Source organism: Coptis chinensis, chromosome 8 (genome assembly GCF_015680905.1).
Source record: "Coptis chinensis isolate HL-2020 chromosome 8, ASM1568090v1, whole genome shotgun sequence".
NCBI lineage: Eukaryota > Viridiplantae > Streptophyta > Magnoliopsida > Ranunculales > Ranunculaceae > Coptis > Coptis chinensis.
The window spans coordinates 79316097-79342862 of NC_141463.1; the positions used below are offsets into that span (position 1 = coordinate 79316097).

Consider the following 26766-nt stretch of genomic DNA (forward strand, 5'->3'; position numbering starts at 1 on the left):
GATCTCGCACGAGACTTGACCTAGTGTTAACTGGGTCTCGCACGAGACTGATCTGGAGTATCAGCTCTCCAAACTTGATCAGACTCAGTCATTTTGGGACCTGATGTATAACAAAACCTATTTTCCTAAGTAGTGATTCTGGACTACTAAAACTCCGCCTGATCCTCACATGAGCATCATTAACCCTCTCCTTGGGAGGGTTTTAGCTCATGGTCCTAGGATGGATTTAATATCTTTAATGTATGAAATGAAAAAGTAAGAAGAAGCAAAATAAGAACTGGAAATTTAACTTAAAGAAAACAGATCTTATTAGAAGTAAAAGACTTTATGTATCAACACTAGTATGAAAGCTTAAAAGAAAAATATATAATGCATGAAATGTAAAACAGCCTAAATGGAATGCAAGAAAAAATGGAATGCCTTCTTTCTACAACATCCCAAAAGATATATCCCCCTCTCTCACGTGAAGCCTTCCCACCTTTTATTAGAAGCTTGTCTTTTTCTTCACAAATCATCCAAATTTTATCACACCTTTTCTAATCAAAAGTCTAGTCATGCATTTAATTTATTGTCTTATCTTGTTTTGCAAGGTGTCCAAGAGTGTCCATAACTTGCCACTTGTCCATGCATGATGACTCATCACTTCTTGTGGGCCCACAGAGTAGGTACACATGTTCTGTCTAGTGGCGGCCCAGGATGTTGGCGTTTTTACAACTTTCTGTCTTTGAGTAGAGCTCGTTGCTTTAGTTGTTCTGGCAGTTCACTTGCCGAAATCGGAGTCCAGGTTTGAAAGATGTGAGCTTTGGAAGTTTGCTGCTTCTTTACACGTGATCCCATTCTGCACTGGTTTTGTCCCGTTGGAATCTTCGGCCTTAGTCAGGCTTTGTTGGGCTTCGTTGGGGCTGAGTGGGAAGACTTCAAGTATGCACAATATTCCCGTGCTTTGATGCAGGTTTTATCATCATATTCACGTTAACTGCGAAAACCTACAAAAGTATGAAAATATAATTATTTTATTATTATTAAACACATAATTAACCAAAATGCTATGTCTCTACAAAATTTTGGGTGCTTATCAGTTTGTCACGAGGTCCATTTTAAAAATCAACTTCCACTTAATCAACCCAAACTCGAAATGACTTCATCAAGCTTGGGTAAACTCGAGCTCAAGTTTAATCAACCCAATCTTCTACCCAAACTCCAAAGAAACATCAAGTTTAATCAACCCAATCTTCCACCACCCAAACTCGAACTCATCAAGTTTGTATTGAGTTTGAAGTTATCATGTTTGTAATATTTGGGTTGAAGTTATCCAAAAAAAAACACTTTGTATTGAGTTTGAAGTCATCAAGTTTAATCAACCCAATCTTCCACCCAAACTTGAACTCAAATTTTGTATTAACAGTGGTTAGATTGGGTAGCCAAACTCGAAATTTCTTTGGATGAAAACTCAAATTTCTTGGATGCCAAACTCAAACTCGCGAGAGAGATGATACCGGTACAAGCAGTTACAAAGCTTGTAACCGGTATCTTGAGGGGGCTATTGGGTTATTTATGTTGGACTTAGTTGTTGGGCTTGGGCCGAAGGCTGCCCAATGCAATTTCATGAGTGCCCAATACAGGACCCATATATATATAGAGCACTCTATATTTTGGTATATATATATATATATATATTTTCAAGAATTACTGGAAATTATTTTTATCAAGCTGTTGAGATGGAGGGTAAAATGGTCATTTAAAGTTAAACTATTGTGAGTTCAACATGGGCTCCTAATATTGGGTGAAACATTATCAACACCATTGAACTTGAACTTGAACTTGCATCTGTGAGCTATAAACAGCATAAGAGCCAAATTCGGGTGACATACTTTATGGTAAACAACATCTTAGTCGATATTGTAAATTGTGTTAATGAAAATAGAATAATAATATTGTATCATCAAGTATTTTTCAATCTTGAAAAACTGTAGATGCTACAACAAGAATAAGATTGCAGACCCATGACCAGTATTTAGAGCTCATGGACTTCTGTGACTCAAACAGAAGCTTTCTTTACCACCTTCGACGTCTCCTTCCATACCAGTAAGCAAACAATACAATTGAGGCAGCCACGACAACTCCTGTTGTTGCATGCCAATCATACATAGGCTTCTCCAACACCACTGTGGAACTGGGTCTGATAACAGCTGGTGGTTGTGTTTATGGTAGTTGCTGACTAAGTGACACTATAAAACCAAGACCTTGTCTTTCTAGTTCGGCGATGTCTTTGACAAGAGGTTTGAGCCTGGTTGCCTTGGCTATTGCCTCATACTCCTCTTTGGTCCCTCCCTTGAGAAAAAACCACACGAGATGACCCTTACTCACCCAAACTGCGCCAAATGTGCTTCCTGAGAAATCCCCATAGTGAACAACTTCCCCTACGTTGTCCCCATAGAACTGCCAAGACAACTGTAAAGGTGTGAATTGCTTTGGCTTTACAAATGTGAGTAAGATAGAGGAGAAGGTGTTTGTGGATTGAAAAGACCGAGTTCGTTCTGAGCGAACTGCCTACATATCAAGCTCTCGCTTCTGGGGGGAGAGTTCTAATCAGGTCTGACATAGTTCAAGCAAGTGGTATTTATAGTAGTCGAGCATGTAGATCTGCGTAACACGTGTAGTGACGAATACAGATGTGTGGTTGAGATCAGAGATGCGTGTAAGGCTGGTGGTAGTAGGAATTTTGTAATGATGGGGAGTGGTTGCAGTAGTTTGTATATTACGGTAATGGGTTATGTAAGTATGGCTCTGGTAATGATTACATCTGGATAATGGATGATGTCACTAGATGGAACATTCTGTGTGAGGGTGTGCGAGTTGTGTTACTTTAGAGTGAGCTCGTAGGACGAATATCTTAGATCGGGTGTGCGAGTTGATGATGTGAGTCACTCTGAAGCGAGCTGAGTATACCACTTGCACACGGTGAATTGCTATGTAGCAAGCTCGGAGGACGAGGACATGAGGTCGGTGTGGTATTTCTATTTATGCTGGACACGTGTCCAATATTCCTGGATGAGAATATTACTCCCTCACATAGCCCCATCTCAGTAGGTCATTTTGTACATTGAAACGATCTGATGAGAGATAACGGTGACACGTGTTAAGCATATGTGAGGAGGCGAACAGAAATACCAAACGTGCTTCCGTGGTCGGTGCTTGTTGTATGACTAACTGATGTGAGATGGTAGCTGGCACGTGGGAGAATCTGAGTAGTTGTGAGGAGAAAAATCACCGCCTCTTTTTTTTGGGATTTTGAAAAGACAGCGCTGTAGGGGGCATGTCATATAGGGTTTAGGGTGCAATCATGACATGCATTGGGAACTGGAGGGTCGATTGCATAAAACCACTTTTGGAGATCTGAAAAGCCATCTTTCACTTCATTTCCAGAAAAATGCAAAGTCTATGGCTTCTCAGGTTAGTTCTTCTACCATTGTTGATTTGCATTTTTCTTCTGCCCTTGCTTTTTTCGTTTAGCTGTTAGGTCGGGTTTAGCTTTTCTTGTTTAGGATTGGTAACTGCTAAGAAAAAGGGAGATGTCTGATTTTGATGATACTTGATCTGAAGAGATTCGAGAAGTATTGTTGAGTTGTGAGAAGTTGGAAGAAGAGAGAGAGAGATCAGTGAGGTTTGAGAGTGATGATGAGGAGGAGTATGCACGATATGGTTCTGTTGTTGCTATAGCTAGCACTTCTGGCCGTGACGAAGGGTTGTCTTATAGTGGGTTGCCTCCTAGGGTTGTAGATAAACGTGCGGTGAAAGCTTTCGCCGATCTAAGGGAAGCTTATGGTATAAACATAAACGATCTGGAGATACACGAACGGGGAGAGAACACAAACGTTTTTAGTGAGAGGTTCACACCATCGAACTATGGGGTAGTAGTCTGCGAAGGGCAGCGGGGGGGCTGGGATGAGGATATTATTCTCGAAGTTGGCTTGTGAATTTTTGAATTTTTGTGGGAAAGTGCCCCCGCGGTTTGTGGGTAATACACAAAATGCCAGCTAGTGTGTTCTTCACCAAATCACGAGTGGTGAATATCGATAGGGTCACGACATTATTATAAGCGCTTCTCTGTGAAGCGATCTCGTTCTCATAATTTTAGCTTGCAAATGGTGACGAAAAAGTCTAGTGTGCTGGACGGTGTGAGCAACGAGCCTTGGGAGAGAAGGTCGTTATTATTAGCTGGGAATTACTGTGCCAGAGGATTTAGTGTGCACACTAGGGTTTGCAACTTTTCGGGTGGGTACTAGTGAATTGTCTTATTGTTGTAATGTTTTGATTGTTGACTTTGTATCTGACACGCTTCTGTGCTGTTTTTGCAGAGGTCGTTATCAAAAAGAAAACCGAGCGTGGGGTTATAGAGGAATTTGCGAAGTTAACTCGAGCTCAGAAATAGGAGAAACTGCCTGAGATAGCGAACTACTTTGTAGAAAGAGGAGGTTGCGGGATCAGGGAGAAGAGGAAGAATCAGAAGAAAAGGGCTCGGGGCCTAGTTATTTGTGAGTCTTCCAGTGCGTCAGTGATGGAGAGGAACACTAACGAGCTGGTGACTAGGGAAGAAAGAAACCGAACCCGTTCTACTAATGGGCGACCTGCAGGAGGTGTTGGGGCCTCTGGGACGGGTGGGTCGAGTAGGCGACCTGAAGGGGGAAGGGGCCGGGTCTGGTAGCGCACCCTTTGACTTGGAGGAGATCAACTTCACGCCTCGCGAGCGAAGCAGGTCGCTAAAGAGGAAAACTGAGGTACCTGAGCCGAGGGCTGCTAAGGTTGTTAGGGCAGCGGAGCATGTTGTTGGGGGGATCTCTAGTGTTGGTGGTGTGGTTAGTGGTGAACGAGTTGGGGGTAAAACTTCTCGTGGCTCCTGGTCGAAAGCTGCGCCTAACTTGAGCATCTTGGATCTAGATACCTTTAAGGTTGGTCAGAGCCAGCTATAAGTGCCTTGAGATCGTGGTTCGACAGTGAAGGTGAGGGTCTTGAGTAAGACAAGTGGGAAGTCTGTCGTGTCTGATGATGACGTGGACCGACAGTTGGTGTATGTGGACGACCAAGGGGTGTAGCAAACGGTGAAACGAATTGACGTCAGCTAAAAGTTGAGTAAGATTGCGGCCTGCATGATTGATCATATGGCTTTGGATGGAAACCGTAGGGAGCTGGATTCCAAGGATCTTGCTGAGAACTTGAGGCGAATAGACCTTGCTCACTGTTTGGTAAGTGACGCTCTACAGGGCGTACTCGTTAGTTCTTTACTTGAACTTCGAGGATTGACTATTGTTGTATTTTTACTTGTGCAGCTTGTGAGTGGATACCAGAAGTTGAAGGAGATCGTTGAGTCAGAAAAGGAGTCGGTAGCAAAGCTGAAGGAAGAGTTGAGGAATGTCAAAGACGTTCAGGCCATCGACCTCAAGGAGCTCGAGGAACTAAAGACACAGCATCAGAACATTTACTTGGAGAAGATCATGATGAGCAACGAGCTTGCGGGGACAAAGCTAGAGCTTAGTGCCGCGAGAGCGGAGCTTGATAGGGTAACTGGCTATGCCCAGCATTGTAAGGACGTCGCCCGAAAAGCTACTGATGCTTATGAAGTTTTGGACGATGATTATCTTGAGCTGGAGGCAGAGTACAAGGCCTTAAAGGAGGAGCATGAACGTGAAGCTTCCAGTACACCAGGGTTACGCGTACTGGAAGATGCATGTGATGTTCCTGTCCTGGCTGCGACTGCTCTGGAAGTCATTGATCCCCATACTGATGAGGTTGCTCCTGGTGTGTCTGTGGAGGTGAATACTGCTGATACGTCAAATGCTGCTGGTGCTCTTTGGGAACATTGCGGAGGTCGTATTGGAGCCCCTGTCCACTGAGAATTTGCCTGATGTATCTTAAATGTGTAAGTTGCGAGTGATTTTTCTTGTTATGATATTGCATGTTGTGATACATTAGAGCTGGTTTCCTGGGGTAACCTGAGAAGTTCATCTTTCTTTATAGTTGCGAAGATACTGAACGAACTGGTTTCCACGTAGGTGGCAGTTCGGTAGTTTCAAAAACTTGTGATTTGGTCGAGCTGGATTTCTGGGTAGACCCAACAGAATGGTTGATTTACGAATTGGTTTACTGAGTTTGTTCAGGCAGTTCGAATTTTGTATTATGAAACGCATCATTTGCTTTTGAAGGATTAGACTTACTGTTTGTTTATGTGAATAAACTTGGTTCTTATCTTTGATATTTACATCTTGAATTTGACATAGAAGTGTATGTCGTGAACTCTAAGTATGCTGCAGTTTTAGAGGGCTTTCGTGTTCGAGGAAACGCGTCGTCTCTAGTTGACCTTAGGCATGTAGGGTCGTGACTAGAGAATAGTTTGTAGTGCTAAGTAGCATCTGAGCTTTAGTGAGTGTATTTCGATAGAGAATGTTTTAGCTCTGTAGAGCGTTTGAGCTCGAATAAGAACGTTGGAACTCCTGAGAGTGTTTTAGTTCGATTGTACGTTTGGCTTGTTGAGTGCGTTCTGCACTGAGTTGATCCTAGAAATGTAGGTCCTCAACTAGTGAGAAGTATTGTGGCTAAGTAGCCTATGAGCTCAAGATAGCGTGTTGTGCTTGAGATCGTTTGAACTCCTGAGAGTGTTTTAGTTTGATTGTACGTTCGGCTCGTTGAGAGCATTCTGCATTGAGTTGATCCTAGAAATGTAGGTCCTCAACTAGTGAGAAGTATTACAGCTAAGTAGCCTATGAGCTTGAGAGAGCGTGTTGTGTTTGAGAACGTTTGAACTCCTGAGAGTGTTTTAGTTCTGTAGAGAGAGTTGTGCGTGTGTTTGGAGATTTTAATGAACTGCTTTGATACCGATGAGGCATGTATACATGGTAACAGCAATAAGAATAAGAACGCAAAATGAAACAACAAAAACTTTATTGATAAAATTTCTTTAAAGAGTAAGTGTTCCAGGGACGTGGTAATGCTTGACCGTCCTGTGTTTTGATCCAATATGCTCCATTGCCAACAACTCGCTCCACTATGTAAGGGCCTTCCCATGTTGGTGTCAGTTTGGAGTCATCCTTACTTTTTTTCAAGACTAAGTCGCCAGGCTGAAAAAAATCAAGGATTGACTCGCTTATTGTATGACTTTTTGAGAGTCTGATGATAAGATGCCACTCTGATGGTTGCTAGGTCACGGCGTTCTTCAAGTAAGTCGACCTCTCGAGCGAGAATGGAGTCATTCTGTCATGATTCAACGATCTCAGACCGAGTTGTTATGACTGTCAGTTCAGTGGGAATAACAGCCTCTGTGCCATAGCATAGTGAGAATGGTGACTCGCCTATGTTAGAGCGAGCTGTCGTTCGGTGAGCCCAGAGGATGTTCTCCAACTGATTCGGCTATTGGCTCTTGTTCTTTTCAATCTTCTTCTTTAAATTTTCCAAAATTGCTTTGTTGCTGGCCTCTGCTTGGTCATTGCTTTGGGAGTACTGGGGAGTGGAGAATGCATGGACGATCTTCCACTTTGCCAGAAACTCCTTGACTGTTTTTCCCTTGAACTGGGAGCCATTATCCATCACCAGGGTGTGGGGTAGGCCAAATCTGGTGATGATGTGTGTCCAGATGAAGTTTCTGACGTGTGACTCTTTGACATGAGCTAAGGGGATCGCTTCCACCCACTTAGTGAAATAATCATTGGCAGCAAGGACGAATCGAAATCCGGTGCTTTTCTGTGGGATGAATGGTCCCATGATATCCAAGCCCCACATGTGAAATAGCCAAGGGATGGGGATGTTGATTAATTGGCGAGCTGGTTGGATGATATTGTGCCCAAATGGTTGGCATTTGACACATTTTAGTACGTATTTCTTGGCGTCGATCTGCATTCGTGTCCAAAAGTAATCTTGAGAGATCATTTTGTGAGCCAAAGAGTGACCTCCAACATGGTTCCCGCATTTTCCCTCATAGATTTCTGCGAAAATCAGTTGACCTTGTTCTGGGCTTATGCACCTCAAGTGAGGTCCACCAGTAGATTTTCTGAAAAGTTTGTTGTTTATTAGGCAGCAGCGACGTGCCTGGTATTGAACTTGTCTGGCTGTGGTACGGTGCTCTAGTGTTGTCTCATGTTAGATGTACTCTACGATGGGTTGCATCCAGGTTTGACTCATCTGAATGTCAGAAAGTGGGCACAAGTCATTGATTTCCAGGACGTACTCAGCATGGTCAACAGGTCGGTCAGCTACTTCGATGAGTAATTGTCTAGGGGTGGAGCTTGGTGTTTGAGTAGCAAGATAAGTTAAATTGTCCGCGTGGCAATTCTCATCGCGCAAGAAGTGGTGTATGGTGGCTTTCTTGAAAGAAGGAAGTAACTGATAAACAACATGAAGGTATTTAGAAAGGTTACCTTCATGGGTAGTGTACTCTTTAGCAATCTGGCGAACAACCAGTTGCGAGTCACTAAAGACTTTAAGCTCTTGGACACCGAGCTGTAGCGCCATTCTGAGTTCCATGATTAGAGCTTCGTACTCTGCCTCGTTGTTAGAGGTTGCAAAGTCGATGCGAACTGATTTCTCCACCATAGTGCCATCTGGTGACACTAGGATGACTCTGATCCCGCTTCCTCTGGGATTGCTAGAACCATCCACAAAGAGTGACCAGACTGACTTCTCATGTTGTGTAGTGGATGGGATATCTGTTTTTGGCTCCCAGTTCAGGTCGTCGACAGGAAAGTTGGCCAGGAAGTCAACAATGACCTGTCCTTTCTGAGAAGTTCGTGGGACGAACTCGGTGTGATGTTCCCCGAGTTCTTCTGCCTATACAGCCATATGAGTTATCTTGTTGTCTTTGAGAAGGATCTTCTTCAGTGGGAGGTCGGTGAGTACTTTGAGTGGATGTGCTTGGAAGTAAGGCCTGAACTTCCTTGTAAAGCACAGCAATGCGAGTATTGCTTTTTAAATGTAGGAGTAGTTATTTTTAGCTGGTGTTAGCATCTTGCTGGTGAAATAGATCGGCTTTTCTGAGCCGTTATCCTCTTTGAAGGGAACCGAACTGATGGCAAAGTCAGATACCGTGAGGTAGATCCCCAACGTTTCACCATCTATTGGTTTGGCCAGGACGGGTGGTGTTGTTAGGTATTCTTTGAGAGTAGAGAATGCTTGCTGGCATTGCTCGCTCCATGAGAACTGTTCGCCCTTTTTAAGAATCTGTAGGAATGGTTGGCATTTATCTAACGTTCTCGATATGAATCGGTTTAGAGCTGCCACCATTCCTGACAGCTTCTGTATTTGCTTCTTTGTTGTTGGATCGGGCATCTCCAAGAACACTCAGATCTGGTCTGGATTAGCCTCGATTCCTCACTGTGAGACTTGATAACCCAGGAATTTCCCGGAGGACACTCCAAAGATGCATTTCTCCGGGTTAAGTTTCATTTGAGTTCAGCGTAATCTTGAGAACGCTTGCTTGAGGTAACCTAAGTGGTCAATCGCTTTCTTGCTTTTGACCACCATATCGTCTATGTAGACTTCCATGGTGTCGCCTAACATGTCAGTAACGAGCCGCTGGTAGGTCGCTCCCACGTTCTTGGGGCCGAATAGGAGGACGTTGTAGCAGTAAGTCCCTTACTCTGTGATGAATGAAGTTTTCTCTTGTTCTTCTTCTGCGAGTAGGATCTGGTTATCCACTGTATGCATCCATAAATGATAGGAGCTCGTGGCCGCAAGTCTGGTCCACAAGTCGGTCGATTATTGGTAGGGGAAACTATCTTTAGGTGTTTCTTGGTTGAGATTGGTGAAGTCTATGCAGAGGCGAACTGTGCCATTCTTTTTTGGGACTGCTACTATGTTAGCGATCCACTCTGGGCACTCTACCTTTCTGATGAAGCCTACTTTTTTTAGTTTGTCGATGTCATCATTAATTACTTTTTGAAATCTCAGGAATAGTTTCCTAGGTCGCTGACGAACTGGCTTAGCATTAGGGTTGACATTTAAGTTATGACATGCAATACTAGGATCTATACCAGGGACATTAATGTACGACCAAGCAAAAACATCTTTATTAAATGATAAAAAGCCTACAAGTTGTGCCTTGAGAGTAGGACCAAGGTTAGCGCCTACATATACAAACTGGGGGTCGTCCTCAGTTCCTAGGTTCACTTTCTCTTTTTCCTCATTTTGAACTATTGCTTTAGAAGATGAAGTGTCCTCCACGTAGCTAGTCTCGGGTGATGTTTTCTCGATCGGAGGAATGGAGATCTTGGCAACATGAGTTGGTGCGACCTCTGGGGTCTTGGAAACAGGGATTGGAGCGACCTCTGGGGTCTTGACAACAGGAGCTGGGGTGACCTTTGGGGTCTTGACTTGTGGAGTGGGTTTTTGGACAAAGCCCTTAGCGCTCTCCTTTGGCATTTTGGTTTTGACCTCAACAACGAAATCTTTTGCCATCTTGGTGCTGGCAAGCTCTCCCTTAGTTTTGACTGAAGCCTTAGCGTGGTTGTTCACGGAGAGGATCTGATTGCAGTTGTAAGTCTCGAGCTGGTTGCTGCGAAGCTCCATCATATATACCTCTAAGGTCGGGAAAATGGAGTACCTGGTGGAATGTTGATGGTATTGCTTGCATCTTGTGGATCTAGCGACGTCCTAGGATGACATTATAGGATGAGGTGACATCCAGAACGCTAAAATGCGTGTTGATGCTGATTTTGTCTTCCCTGGATCCAACGGAGACTGGGAGTATGATATCGCCAATTGGGTCAGCTCAAGAGCCATTGAATCCATAAAGAGGGGTTATTGGATATATGAAGACCGACTTGGGCAGGTTCATCTCTTTGATGGTCTGATAGAACAAGATGCCATATGAGCTGCCTGGGTCGATCATGATGTGTTTGACTATCCAGTCGCTGATTTTTACGTGGACAACCAAGGCATCATTATGGGGTAGGCAAACCTTGTTGAGGTCAGCCTTAGTGAAAGTTATGTCGCCTGAACTACGACTTGAAGTGCGTGGGGTAGGCACTGCCTGCGAGGAGAACTGGTAGACTTATTGGAGAGCACCTACTCGTCTCTTTTTTTCCCTGGTGGACGTAACAGAATCGTCCTGGAAGGTGATCATGTTGATCGTTCTGTCGTTGTCTCTGTCAGATGAGTGTTGACGACGGTCATGATGGGATCAGTCGCTGGGACGTCCTCTTGGTTGAGAGCGAGCTTGGCCATCGTTGCGAACGGGAGATCTGCTATGCTCTCTATGAGCCATGAGCTTATGGCGCAGGTCACCATTAGCTATATTGGCATAATGCTTGATATGTCCCAATTCAACGAGGTCTTGGAGGTAGTGTTTGAGCCCCTAACACTCGTTGGTGTCGTGACACTTTGCTCTATTGAAGGCGCAGTATGGCTTTCCTGGTCGATCTTCTGGCTGTAGTACCTCAGGTCGGTAATAGGTAGCTTTCTTGATCTTCTCTAGTATGTAACTGGGAGATCGGGTAAGTACAGCGAACTCATGGTTGCAGTGCGTTCTATCTCCAGATTTCTGTCTGTGCTGGGTCGCCTATCTAGAAGGTGGGGCGTCATCAGAGATTGCTGCCACTTGTTATTCTTATGTTAGGCATTCACGTTTCAGGCCTTCTTGTAGCTTGATATATTTTTCTACTATGGCGTACAGCTCTGCTAAAGTTTCTGGACATTCTTTCATTAGCGATCTGGATAGCCATGTGTTGCGTACACGGCAGGCATTGGTGAATGCCAGTGTGGCGAACGACTCTTTGAGGCCGCTCTCCATGCTTAGCAGTTCGGTTTTGAACCGTCCTAAGGAGCGGATGTCTTCATCTTTGCCCAGGGATAATTGGAAGAGTGAATCTAGGTCAGCCTTTTTACGCCTGTTGTGGACGTACTGGCTAGCGAATAGATCAGTGAGATTCTCGAAGCTCTTTATCGAGTCTGGCTCGAGTGAGAAGATCCAATCGAGAGCTCCATTTTTAAGGCTTGCAGGAAACAAACGTCAGTGGAGATGGTCGAACTCCTTGGCACTATAGAGTGCGAGGCTTTGAATGTAGCGAGCTACATGTTGACCGGGACATGTGCTGCCATCGTACATTACAAAGCGTGGTTGGATGAAATCTTGAAGGGAGGGTTTACAAAGTACCTCAGCAGTGAAGGGGGACGCACGGTACATATTCAACATTTTTTGGACGATCTGAGTGGCGTCTTTCTAGACGGCATTCTGATCAATTCTTTGCGACAGCTAGTTAATCTGCTAATTAACTTCATTGATGTCGTCCTCTGCTATGGCACCAGTTGGGTTTTGCGCTTCCACTTGTGCTCGCAATGCAACATTTCCTACCTGAGCAGGGTGATGTGCTCTTCATTGTGCCTAGTTTGTTCGCTAGGCTCTGTATTTGAGCTTCGAGGCTTCCCATGTTTCGTGGGCTTGAGGGTTTTTCTTATTGGATGATCTGTGAAAGTTTGAAATTAGTTTCAAAGAAATCGAGACCACAGACAGCGCCAATGTAAAGGTGTGAATTGCTTTGGCTTTACAAATGTGAGTAGGATAGAGGAAAAGGAGTTTGTGGATTGAAAAGACCGAGTTCGTTCTGAGCGAACTGCCTACGTATCAAGCTCTCGCTTTTGGGGGGAGAGTTTAAATCAGGTCTGACGTAGTTCATGCAGGTGGTATTTATAGTAGTCGAGCATGTAGATCTGCACAACACGTGTATTGACGAATACAGATGTGTGGTTGAGATCAGAGATGCGTGTAGGGCTGGTGTTGGTAGGAATTCCGTAATGATAGAGAGTGGTTGTAGTAGTTCGTATATTGCAGTAATGGGTTGTGTAAGTATGGCTTTGGTAATGATTGCATCTGGATAATTGATGATCTCACTAGATGGAACATTTTGTGTGAGGGTGTGCGAGTTGTGTTACTCTGGAGCGAGCTCGTAGGACGAATATCTTAGATCGGGTGTGCGAGCTGATGATGTGAGTCGCTCTGAAGCAAACTGAGTATACCACTTGCACACGGGGAATCGCTATGCAGCAAGCTCGGAGGACAAGGACATGAGGTCGGTGTGGTATTTCTGTTTATGCTGGACACATGTCCGATATTCCTGGATGAGAATATTACTCCCTCACAACGACGTGAAAACTCTCGAGTAGAAGAAAGGCAAGTAGTCGAAGTCAGCCACGTTTGATGGATCCATTATTGCAGCAACATCGTGTCTTGCTGATTTCTTGGCTGAGTCCACATGCTCAAGCCTTCGTATCTCACCAAACATTTTGACTGGAAATGCTGCAACATCTCTAACAGCATAAACTGAATTGTTGCTTGTCTGCATTTGCCCATTCACTTTGATGCCGCCTTTCTCCAAAGTTAGCTGACCTTCAATAAAACTAGTGTTTGGACGGATACCAATTCCCACCACAACCATGTCTGTTGGTAGCCTATTTCCATCCTTAAGAACAACGGCAGTCACCTGCACTGGGAATTAAACAATCTGATAAACATAAAAAAACAACACTCATTCAATAATTCCAATGTACTGGTCATATTACGCCAATGAAGCCAACAAATAGATGCAGACAATTAATATTCTCCCTCTGATCTTTAAATTTCAATGGAAGGTCGTCTGGTCCGTAAATTGGCATCCTTTTAGATGGATACCAATCACTATATAGGCTATCTCAAGTGTCCGTCAGGAATGTGGTCAGCATTTAATCACCAATCCTCTGTATGCTGTTCAAGTACTCGATGAACCAAAGTGGAAACCCTGAAGTTCGACAGGAAACGCACACACATGCAAAGATAGGTAATTACGAAAGGAGTGCATATATGAAGGACAAGTCTTGAGGTATAAATGCCACCGATGCACATGGAGGTGGTCACTTCTTTCGCATCATTAAAATGATCATGATTTTAAACCTCATTCTATCAGATATGTTAGAAATCCCCTCTGGGTTAATAGAGATCTACTTAATCCAATATAGACAGGAAATCAGAAAGTGTTTCACAGAGCAACACTCCACAAAAGTCACAATAAGCTTAAAATATTTCCAGGGGTAACCAGAGCTAACTCCTACATTTTAACATTCAACTCCTGAAGATAAGGTTGCACTCATGTAGCCAGGTTGAAGTAAACTACATCAACAATGTGGATTAATCACTTACACAGTTGCAAACGTGCATAGCACGTACCTTTCGCTAGTTCTTCATAATGAGAGAAGGCAAAGATTAAATTGCAAAATCCGAGTGATTTGCTTCAGTACCAAATCTGCTACTTTTTTCTAACAACTTGCCAGTTTTCCTTGATTCCTACTTTCCTACAGACCACTTCGTAAGTAGCTATATATTTGCTTTCGACTCAATTACTTCATCTGAACTAAGATAACATCTAAGTTTATTTAAAAAATGTTTCTTGATAGGGTGTGGATAGAGTGATAGATCTCTTCCATAAAACACAGAGCTCGTACGCCTTCTTCCGCTGATCTCTTTACCTGCACAATGCTCTACAAAGGGAACGTATTATCTCCCATTACCCATTCTAAAACTTCTACTTCTGAACCAAATGGAAGCGAATGAGCAGGCACCATCTCCTGCTCATTGCTCTTCACGACGGAACTAACCTAAGAGGATCGCAGAAGCGAGTCTAACAAAAAGTGATCTTTGAACGCTACTAAGCATGGGAAGGCCACCAGGGCTATAGGAGTAGGGGAAAGCCATGGGGTCCGCCTGAAACAAAAGTCCTACAGAAGCCACACCATATGACCATACTACTATACTAGCAGCATGCCACAACATATATGGGCAACAAAAAGTAAAAGTAGATTTCACATCTTTGCAAAAAAAAAATTAATTTTAAGTGATTTCAAATTTCAATACTAATGTCCATTGCAACTCTAAGTTCGTTTCATTCGTGTTCTTCAACACTAATGTCTTTCCCAAATTTGAAAACACCCTAAATAACCATAACACACTGCCCAAACTCATCTGACAAAAAGTTCAACCCCACACAAATGTAGAGCCTGTTGAAAAAGAGGTAGAGAGTGGTGTGGGGGGGGGGGGGGGGGCGGGGGGTACGTTTCCGCGATTAAATATCAGTAACGCAAAATTACTTAAACACCTTGGGCCACGTACAAAAATAAAAGAACTTCAAAAAACATACCGACTTGTCCATAGTTGCAACAATTCCTTAGATTTGACCCAAATACCTCACAAAATCGCAAAAGGTAGAAGATTTCAAAGCCAATCACTAGAGAGAAGTGCTAGGACTCCACGAACAAAGCAAGCTCAAGCACACCCAAGAGACGCTAAACTCAAGGAGGAAAGCTTGCCAGACACTCCAGAAGAAAGGACACCCCAGCAAAACTAGCAGAGAGAGTAGAGCAGAGTTTCAATAAACGACTAAGAATTATTAGCCCTAGGTGGAGACAACATGAATTAATCTGGCAACAGATTTAAACACGACAAACTTATCAGTCATCAGCATATGAATAGGGAGAAACTTTAATTTGTTACATAGAACCTGACTTTTGCACTCCTACCAGGGTATGAATAAGAACAAATAAAATCATATACCATTCCTGAAGTAACAAAAACTTACCTAACGATTACTTGAAAGCATCTACTCAAATAGAAATTTTAATAGCATTGAATTCATCGACGTCTGATCAGCTCCCAAATGTGTTTTATTATTTGTATATTGCTGCATTACAGCCCTTCTTACGCTTAACGAAAAGACAACTCATAGCTTTTATTGCCTTTTTCAGGTTATGGAGTATTTCAGACCACTTATCATAAAAGCAACGTCTTAACACCAAAATGAGCCTTAATCACACTTATTATGAAAACCAGAAGCTGCTATGAAAAAGAGCTGCAAAAGTCAAAGTCAACAGTCAAAGTCAAAAGTCAAGGTCAAAGGTCAAAGCCCTCAACTCAGAAGACCAGAGATGGATGCCCTTATCTCAAAATAAGACATTCTCCCAAAACCTACCTTGGTCAAGAAGAAATTAATAAAGCAAAAGCAAAAGTGAAGTGTGAGGTGTCTGATTTGTAATGGAGAAAGGCAAATATGTAAAAGGCAAAAGTAGGGGTATATAATCCAAAAGTTAGGGAGAAAGAAAGCATCTATTGTTTTAGGGTCCAAGTCCAAACCATTTGGTTTGTTTAATTTCTTGTATAGTTTTTCAATTAAGTTTTTACTTTATTGTTCTTCATTTCCTTTTAATTAAAACTTAATATTTTCCTTTGTTCTTATTTCAATCTTCAATCTTATCTTGTTGTTCTTATTTCAAGCTTCAATCAATCTTTCTTTCAATTAATGTTTTCATGTCTTTTCAATACCAACAACTAAAGCTTTCATGTTTTCATTAGCTTAAAACCAATCTAATCTATACCAAGAGTCTACCTTTCTTCTTCACAACTCCCACACTCAAACTCTAAACAATTTATGATGAATCTCACTTCCAAACAAACTCTTTTGAAGTTACACACCACTTACACAGCTTCAAATGGTGCCGCCATCATGGATTGAAGGAGCAAAAGTGCTTGGTTGAGAATCTAAGAAGGAAGTATCATTCTCATCTTTCTATTTCTATTTTTTTTTTCAATTTTTCATTATTTTATTTTATTGTTTTTCAGTACTGATCTACTTTCTTGCAAATCAGGGTGCAGGACCAACAAGTTGGAGAGGAGCTAAAGACATAGCCAAAAGATGACCAAACTTCACTCGTGCTGGCGGGCGACCGCGAGCTAGCTAGGGGGCGACCGCCTAGTCACCTCCAGACACGTGGGTCCAATTTTTTGGCAGCTCAGTTGGTTTTTTATGAATAGTTGCACTCCGAGCCTAGATTTTGTAATAGAGTCAGATAAATAAGTAGAACTTGTGTGTAATAGTTAAAGATAAAAACAAAAACAAAAAAAAATTAGGAAAAATTGGTTTTTGATTGTATACTTACCAAAAAAATTAGGAAAAATTGAGTTAAACTCGGTTTAAGTTGTATAATTACCAAGGGATTAGAGTTTTAATTGCCTTGAGAAGTTCAAGTGTGTGAGGCAAGTTGTGGATCATAGCTCCAACACTATGAATCAACTTGGTAATCAACACTCTCAATCCATTTGACTCTTGTTAATCTAGCTTATCAATCTAAAACTAGTTAATCTATTAGATTAGTATAATATTAGTTTAGTTTTAAGTTTGGGCCCTTGAAGGCAAAGTTGTATAAATTATCAAAAACCTAACTTGTGGCCTTTTTGAGTGGGCCTTTATTGTAACTTAAAACAGGATAAAGCTCGAAAGGTTGGGCTGATTCTCGATCACGCTACCAACCGACGCGTCGCTTTCTCAAGCGAAGATGTAAAGCACAGGTTTGAGAGGTAAATTCTAAACCTCTTCGAAGCCCAAGTAAGATAATACCTTGTGTGTTCAAGCATGCTTACGTGATTATTTAAAATTTAATTTCTGCACTGCAATTTACATTCGTGCATAAGGTTGAACCCGAGCCACATAACAACCATTGAGAAGTCATTAAAGTCATTACCCAATATAGGTAAATTGGACATTGCTTGATTCTTGAAAGCCCTATACCAAAAAAAAAAATTAAAATCAATCAACTAGAGCCCAAAGTACTCACGCTCCTCTAGAAAATGACAAAAATATAGCCATGAGGATTTAGAGTAATCAGTTACTATATTTCGGTGGACCAACTACCTTCCTCACTCCCCTCCCCCAGATTCAACGTGAGTGAGATTCTTGGTAGCACACCACTTGGTGAAGTGACTGCCTAATTTTCTGAGACGTGTAGTAGAACCATCCTAGTCTCACTCCTAATTGTTCCTCTGAACAGGGCATAGTAAAATATAAACCAAAAGCAAAATTTTCAAAACTCCATACTTGCAGAAACGAATTTCAAATTCTTGAGCATAAATTGCACTGTTTGCGCATATTAGGATAATTTTGGGGTCTTGCTAAAAGTGTATGATACTTCGTTCAGGCACTTCTAGTATTAGTAAGACTAAAACTTACTCACGTATGAGAGCTTGTCGCTCCTGTTTCTAGTCTTCCATCTCATAAGATGGCTGATGAAGTAGTGCAAGCCGAAGAGCCTCTCTCTAACTTTTACACACCGTTGCAAGATGGGCCTCCATCTTGTATACGACTCACACCGCTCACGAGCGATTTTTGCATTCCACCGAACGTGTTCAATCTTCTATCCATCTTCCACGGGTTAGAACACGTGAGTTACCATACGAGCATTTATGCCGGATACATAAAGTATGTAATACTTTTCATCATCTGGGCGTCACCGACAATCAGGTTAAGTTAATAGTGTTTCCTTTCACTCTAGCTGGTAAGAATCACGCTTGGCTTCTCTCACAGAAGGCCGACTCTTTTGATACATGGGAAAAGGTTGTGTTCTCCTTCATGAAGAAGTACTTTCCACCGAAGAAAACAAAAGAAATAAGAAGCAAGATACAGTTCTTCATACAGAGTCCGAGTGAGACATTTTCCAAAGCATGGGATAGATTCTCCGACCTACTCCATTCATGTCCTCACCATAAACTAGAAAAATCCACTCTTGTCCAATGTTTCTTCAAATGCCTTCTCCCAGAACACAAAGTAACCCTCGACATCATGAGTAATGGTAATTTTTTAGATAGAGGTGCAACTGAAGCCTTAATCTTTCTAGAAAACCAAGATGAAAAGAGTACCCATTGGGGCAATATAAACAATTCCAGAATAGCCCAACTCAGTACATCTAAGGCTAGTGGTATTTTTAAGGTGAAATCAGATCCAGAAATCAAAACCTTAATCAAAACCCTCACAAGAAAGATAGATGCCCTCACAACTAAACAAAAAGACCAAGCCCCTCATCCTGTCATGAACGTAAATACCTCACAATACAATTTTTGTCTAAGCTTAAATCATATAGATGCCACTTGTCCCTTGATCACAAATCTATCATCACTTCAGCCAGAAGAAGTATGTGCTTTCAATGTACCAAATGCATCGTGGAGACAACATCCAAACTTCACATGGACCAACATTCCACAAAACCAAACACCACCAGGTTTCAACAAACCAACAAATACATTCCGACAAGGTCAAGGGCAAGGTACCTATAACAATCAGAACATGGCATTGATTCCATCCCAGTTTAACCAGAACTATCAAAACCTACCTATCAACAACCAAAGAGACCTAATTCCCGTTACACCATCAACTAGTGTCCAAACAGATAAGCCCACCGAAATAATGCTATCTGTCATGCAACAACAAACCAAAATCCTAGCATCCATGCAACAATCTCTGAACTTGTTAGCCCAAGATAAAACCTAGAAAAGTTCATTGCCATGCCATAAAGTTCAAAACCTTAAAACCCAAAAGATTAAAGCAGTCACAACCTTGTAATCTGGCAAAACTGTTGACAACAAAGTAGTCTTACCTGAAGACCTTACACCTGTAGAGGTAACCATTCCAGTACTAGAACCGAAAATTGAAAACCAAATACTTTCACATATCCCTAGCAATGTTCCAATCCCTAAATCATTAATGCTTCTACCTAACCCAGTTAGACAATACAAACCAAATGCACCTTTTCTAGCTCGCCTAATGACATCCAAGGAGGATGAAAATTTTGATGAAATCAGAGAAACATTCAAAAGTCTAACTATAAACCTGGCATTTCTCGATGTCATTAAGCATTTATCCAAGCATGCCAAGTTTCTTAAGGATATGTGCACCAACAAAAGGAAAACTAACATTCTAAAAGATGTCTTCCTTATAGAACAATTTCCATCCCTCATAGAGACCAACGGAATCGTCAAATATAAAGATTCTGGTCGTCCTACCATCCCTTACACTATAGGAGACAAGTACACTACACTGCCTTGCTCGATTTGAGGGCAAGTGATAACCTCCTTCTATACTACCTATTTAAACAACTCGGTTTCCATAAGTGATAACCCATAAAAACTCTACTAGATTTCTCTAACTTTATTCTTACGTTATCAATTATTTTATTTCCCACTCTCACATATATATTTATACAATATATAGAGTACGGATTCATTCCACTCCTAAACTACCAAGACATAAAAGAATCCAACTAATCAAACACAAGGAAACAATGGTGAGAGCAATAATTATGGATGTGAATTTATACTACGAGATAATAATATCAATTGATCTTATACTAATATTAACTAAAGTAATTATTTATAGATGAATCAAATATGGAGAAAACTAGGGAGAGATTGAAATCCAATTTTAATTTCTTAACATGCTAGCATAGATTTGTATAGAAAACCCTAGTCTAGATATTCTCACACAAGGTTAAAATATAAAGACTAGACCTTTAATGATCCCTAATTACTTTATACTATCTCTAGTCATAAACTAATTAGCACGAGAGAAAGCTTGTTCTCATTCTCATGGCAAACTCACTATTATCTAGTTTAATAGGTTAAACTCTTCTTATCTCTAAGTCAAGAAAAACCTAAACTTAAAACCCTAAACAACAAATCTATACTAACAAATCAAGTCCTCTCAAAGCTTCATTCAAACTCCCTCTAATGAGAGTTTAGCTTTGATTTATTGAACTATTATGAACAAAAGAATGAAAGGAAGACATAATAAAAAGAAGAAGTAATTGAATTGAATAAACTAAAGCTTTTATTAATAGGTTCTAATGGAGGCTACAAACTAAACTCATAAACTCAAACTAAAAAAAAGAGAGAAAGAGAGAGAGAGAGAAAACCCTAATTTATTCTAACTAATGGAAGGGAGAGTGAAAGTTTAGGGTTTTAATTCTCTTATATAATGATACAAAATCGTGCATAGGTTTTAAGGTTAGGTTATGGACCTATAAATCAAGTCCATAACCCAATTGGTTGAATCCAAGACTTCTAATTTTGGTTGTATTACTGTAGCACGTGTTTTCACTAACTTATACTACTCTGATCGAGTCAAGGCCTAGACCATTGGAAAGAGCTTTCTGAGTTGGTCATTTTGATATAAAATGGGCCCAAATCTGATGCCTGAGTCGAAAGATATGACCTTTTGAAGTTCTATTGACTTTTCTTCAGCTCTCTAATCCGGTTTGACTTTCACTTAACAGTGTTGACTTGGGCTTTTTAAGGGCTTTTTCTCCATTAAACTTGGGTTTTCTTCATGGAACTTCTCTAGCAATCACTTTAGCTCCTTTTAGCACCTAATTAGTAACGAATTGACATTTATTCAACTCCGAAGCCTGAAATACTCAAAAGCACATAATTAGTGAGAAACATATATTATTAATAACATAATTGGTTAAATAGAAATACTATTAAAGGGTTTAAACTACAATTTTGGGCTCTTATCAACGAGCTTATACCTACCACCATGACATTGCAATTAGCCGACCGATCCATCAAATACCCAAAATGAGTGATCGAAAATATGCTTGTCAAGGTTAAGGATTTTTACTACCCTGTTAAGTTGCTTTTGTCATCCTTGACACTGAAGTAGCTCATGATGCCATACCCATCATTCTAGGGCGCCCATTCTTGGCAACTGCCAACGCCTTCATAAATTGCCGTAATAGATCTATGATCATGTCTTTCGGGAACCTCTTAGTAGAAGTCAATGTTTTCAAGATGATATAGCAACAGATGGAAGAAGAGTTGGATGACAAAGTTAGTATGATAGATAGTGTAATGCAAGAGTACTGTGACTGAATGTTCCCATAAAATGAGGTGCATCAGTTCTTATTCTTTAGAGATTCAGAGTTCGATATGGGTCAGCATAAAGAAGATACCTTGGTAACTTTGGAATCAGTTCCCTTATGCACTTTAAATGATGAGTTACTTGAACATAAAAAGACATCACCAGCCCAGGTGTTTTCAATGGAAGAACAGAATCCTGTAGAGATATTGTTACCCACAACACCTACTCTTGCTATTAAGCCTCTCCCTCCTGACCTAAAATATATCTATCTTGATACAGATGGTACACATCCCATCATCATTTCATCCCAATTGTCAAAAGAGGAAAAAGAGCGCTTAATTAGAGTGATTCAAGAACACCGTTCTGCCATTGGTTGGTCTCTTGATGATATAAAAGGAATTGGTCCAAAGATTTGCACCCACCGGATTCACTTGGAGGAGAATGCGAAGACCTCTAGAGAGCTACATCACCGATTAATTCTAGCTATAAAAGAAGTAGTAAGGGTGGAGATTTTAAGATTACTAGATGCTAGAATTTAACCCATATCTGATAGCGAATGGGTCAGCCCTATTCATGTGGTGCCAAAGAAATCTGGGATTACAATGGTTCGTAATGATGAAGGAGAGTTAATACCAGCACGTGTTCCCATCATGTGGAGGATTTGTATTGATTATCAGAAGCTGAATGCCGTCACAAGAAAATATCATTTTCCCCTGCCATTTGTAGATCAGATGCTTAAACGTTTAGCAGGACATGCTTATTACTATTTCATGGATGGGTATTCAGGGTACTTTCAGATTTTAATTGATGAAGTAGATCAAGAAAAGACTACCATCACTTGCCCTTTTGGAACACATGCTTATGCATGTATGCCCTTCGGTCTCTGCAATGCACCTGCCACATTTCAACATTGCATATTACACATTTTTAGTGATATGGTGGAGAGATTCATGGAAGTGTTTATGGATGATTTTTCCCTCTATGGAGATTCTTTCGACGATTCCTTATCCAAAGTATTGGCGCATTGTCAGGAAAAGAATCTGGTCATTAATTGGGAAAAGTGTCACTTCATGGTAAAAAAGATAATAGTTAAAGTTGTAGATTGTAGAAAGTATACTTCAAAGATTTGTAAGAAGTTGAGGTTCATCCTAGATTGTTTAGAGTTGAGAGATTGGAAGTTTAGGGAAGAAGGTAGACTCTTAGTTTAGGACTTAGCTAGTTTAGTTATGAATGAAAACATTGAAAAGCAAGTTGTTGAAGATTGAAATGACTCAAAACATTGAAAGCAAATGATTGAATGAAAGATTGAAACAAGAAGAACAAGAAAATATTGATTGATTGAAATAAACAAGATAAAATAACAAGATTGAAATACAAGAAAATGAAGAACAATAAAGTAAAACTTGAATTGAAAAATAGGACTAGAAAAGTAAAGCAAACCAAATGGTTTGGATCCTAATACAATGGATGAGTTCTCTCTCTTTTGCATTTTGATTATATACCCCTCCTTTTGCCAATTACATATTTGCCCTCATACATTCTAAACTAGACACCTCACCCCTTTCACTTTTGCTTTTGCTTTATGAGTGCCTTCTTGACCAAGATAGGTTTAGGGATAAGCCTTTATAATTTGAGATAAGGGTCTCCTTCTTTGGTCTTCTGATTTGAGTCCTTTGACTGTTGACTTTGACCGTTTGACTTGACTTTTTTAGCACTTTTCCATAGCAGCTACTGGTCTTCATAATAAGCGTGATTAATGCTCCTTTTGGTGCTAAGACGCAGCTTTTATGATAAGTGGTATGAAATACTCCTTAACTTGAAAAGGGCAGTAAAAGCTATGAGTTGTATTTTTGTTAAACGTAAGAGGGACTGTAATGCATTAATAAAGAGGTAATAAAACGCATATTTGGGAGCTGATCACCACCCCCAAATAGCATCTTGTTTGTCCTCAAGCAAGGATAAGAGAAAAAACTAAGATCACAAATGTGTGATTTATTATCAACTAAACATCTCGTTTCGCAAAGTGCGATTGCATTGACCATATGCAACAAGGCCTTAAACCACTAAGAATTCATTAGTGGACGAGTTTTAAGCCTCGTGAGAGTTTTAATTTCCAGTGAAAGTACTCACAAACTTCTTCTATTTAATACAAAGAGTCTTGTTTTCTTATTTATTCTCAGATGTCCATACATCTCATTAGCGGTGAATAAGGAAAAGCTCCTTTGAACTTAGAATAATATATGTACAGTAATTTAATAATCTAAAGATAAATGTGCAAAACATGAGCAATGAAATGCAAAAGCAGAGTTGTTTTCGAGACTTTTGGAGAGTGTTCTTAAGGTGGGTTCTCACAGGGGTGTGTTGCAATAACAACTCTCTGAGAGATTCACTCAAGTTTTGTTCTCTCAAGTGCAACATGCACTTATATTCCTCACATACTCAAATGACATCCAAAGGAACCAGGGTCGATTGATCACGCTTGCCACTTACTATCACACCATCATATTCCTAATTGAGCTAGAGGTCTTTTATTAGGAGTTACGGGGCTAGGGTGATAGCCTAGAAAGAAAAAAGAATGGAAAAACAAATTTTTATAAGTTGAGAAATTGGGTCTTCATGATACTTGGAGAGCAACCTCGTTTTGTTCTTTGCTTCCGAATTGTGATTAATTCTTTTGGCCCTTTGGCTTTGTGACTCCATATGAATTTGAATTTTCGGAGTTCTATCCTTGCTTTTGTTTCTTTTTGTTTTTGTTTTTCATATCGTCTCCTTTTGATTTTGAACTTTAGGAGATTCTATTTTTGACTATTTTGAATTTTTTTTGGAGTTTTTGGTTTTTGATGGGTCTTTCTTTCTTTTCTTTTAGAAGCAACTAACTGATCTATTTTTGTACAAGGTCTTCTCTTCTCCTTTTCTAATATCTATCCAATTCTCAACTCGTCAGCTGGGTAAGCTTTTTATTGGGTTTTGTAACGGGTTAGGATTTTATGGTGAAGAATAAAATGGCCTTTAGAAAAAGGTGAAGGCTCAAAAAGGGGTAACTAAAGGAAATATCTATCCTTTTGGGTTTTTAACGTTTATTTGGCTATATCGATCCAAAAGAACCTAAATTCTCTCCTAGGATATGGCGTGGTGATCAAGCAAGTGGACGTGTGGTCTTTTTATCCGGACATCCTTTGTGTCATCACTCAATAATCATTCAGATGAGGCTTTTGGATAGATTCTCACAGGATATGGAGCTTAACTGTTCTAACCTTGGTCTCAGAAACTCACTGCTATATACATACAAATATCGATGCATGCCATTCATGAAAATATGAAGAAACTATTGTGCATATATTAATCTAAGTTCGAAGAACAAATCCTTACTCTATTGCTATAATGAGACTTCTAGACTATTTATTCATCATAGAAAAAGGAAACAAGACTTTTAATACTAAAAAGAAAAATATTTTTGGTCTTTTTCAAAAACGTTTTAGGAAGGGAGAAATATACTATTATATATTATATAGAAAATGCCTAGTTTTTGCAAAATATTACTGTACCATCCCCAAAGAAAAATATGCTTTGTCCTCAAAGTATAAAGAGATAAGAAAAGAGATTACCATAGAAACATAAGCAAAAATGGTGATACCTTTACATTTTGTTTTTCATGATGAAAATGTACCACCCCCAAATAGGTTTGGGGTATGGGTTGTTTGATATAGAATGAGAAATACATGGTTTATTATACTAAAGATAATTATTCTACTATGAAAATCTTTTTGGGTTTTTGTATTTTTGAAAATTTATGCAAATGCAGAAAAATATGAAAAAAAAATAGAAAATTTTAGCATGATGTATCTGTATTACCTTCTACTCATATACCAAATTCCTCAAAAGAAATGAAACAAACAGATAATAATATATATAATCTAACTTATACAACGTCATACATGTGAAAAGAAAAATACAAATAAATATATCCAACTATACGGACACTAGAGAGATTTTATAGTCAAAATCCGTGCGTGACTGGTCACGACGTCTAGAAAATCCTTCTCCTTGACGGCGGGTCCTAGCATGTCTATCACTCCGCAGAAGCACATCTCGAATGCTCTGCAGTATTCTAGTGACACTGTGTTGGAAGTGATAGGTTATACACTAAAAGCATTACTTTTGTATTAACTTTAATTCTTCATATTTTGAATGAGAATCATATGGGCAAATGTTATGCATATTATATATGTTATTAGTTATATGTGTGCATCTAATACTTTATGTTGTAGATGATATGGTGTGTGGTGACACACAGAAAATCATATCATCAGTACCTTATAAAGTATAAGTAAACGTTCACAACCTAGATGGATTTGGACAAACCATTGGTATGGTTGTAGTATAATTTGGTATTAGTCTATCTTGACTACAGGATTACACTAGTGCACTTTGTGTGTATTGAACAGGACCAAGTGAGGTTGTTTCTCTTTATACTGACTATATAAGAAAACAAACACCTCTGTTATTATAGATGCTTGTCCTTTTAATCCGGATATAATAACAGGCACTTACGTATATTGTACATTGCTTTAAATCATCAATGAGTGAGATTCATTTGTGAATCAACAAACTCAATGGATTGGATAATGACATTGTATGTAAGGTGTGCTGTTGATTATAGAAGGAATCTGTGACCTGAGGAAGTCGGGTTGATGATGTCCCCGAGGAGCTCATAAAGATTGTCATGTAAACCCTGCAGGTGGATTTAATCCGACATGACAATGAGGTTGAGTGGTACTACTCAAGGACATAAGAAGTTGATTAATGTAGTTGTCAGTAACTTGACTTAATCAATGGGAATTCGATATCTTAACACGGGGAGATCAACAAGCATATAATATGGAGCCCATAAACGTAATACACGTAATTTGGGATTAGGGCGGTAGTGCAACAATGGCCTTTAGTGGAATAAGTCATTTGTTGACGAACTTGGGTCGTGTGTTCTGGGCGAACCTGGGAAACCCAATCCCGTCAGGAGACCTAACCCTAATTTCTCCTCATGGTCCCTGTTGTAGCCTATATAATGAAACCCTTCTTTCCT

General features: G+C 40.3%; 1 pseudogene; it reads right to left on the reverse strand.

Moving 5' to 3' along the window:
• Positions 1-13115: 13115 nt before the first annotated feature.
• Positions 13116-14574, reverse strand: LOC147483317 (monodehydroascorbate reductase 4, peroxisomal pseudogene; annotated as a pseudogene).
• Positions 14575-26766: the final 12192 nt, after the last annotated feature.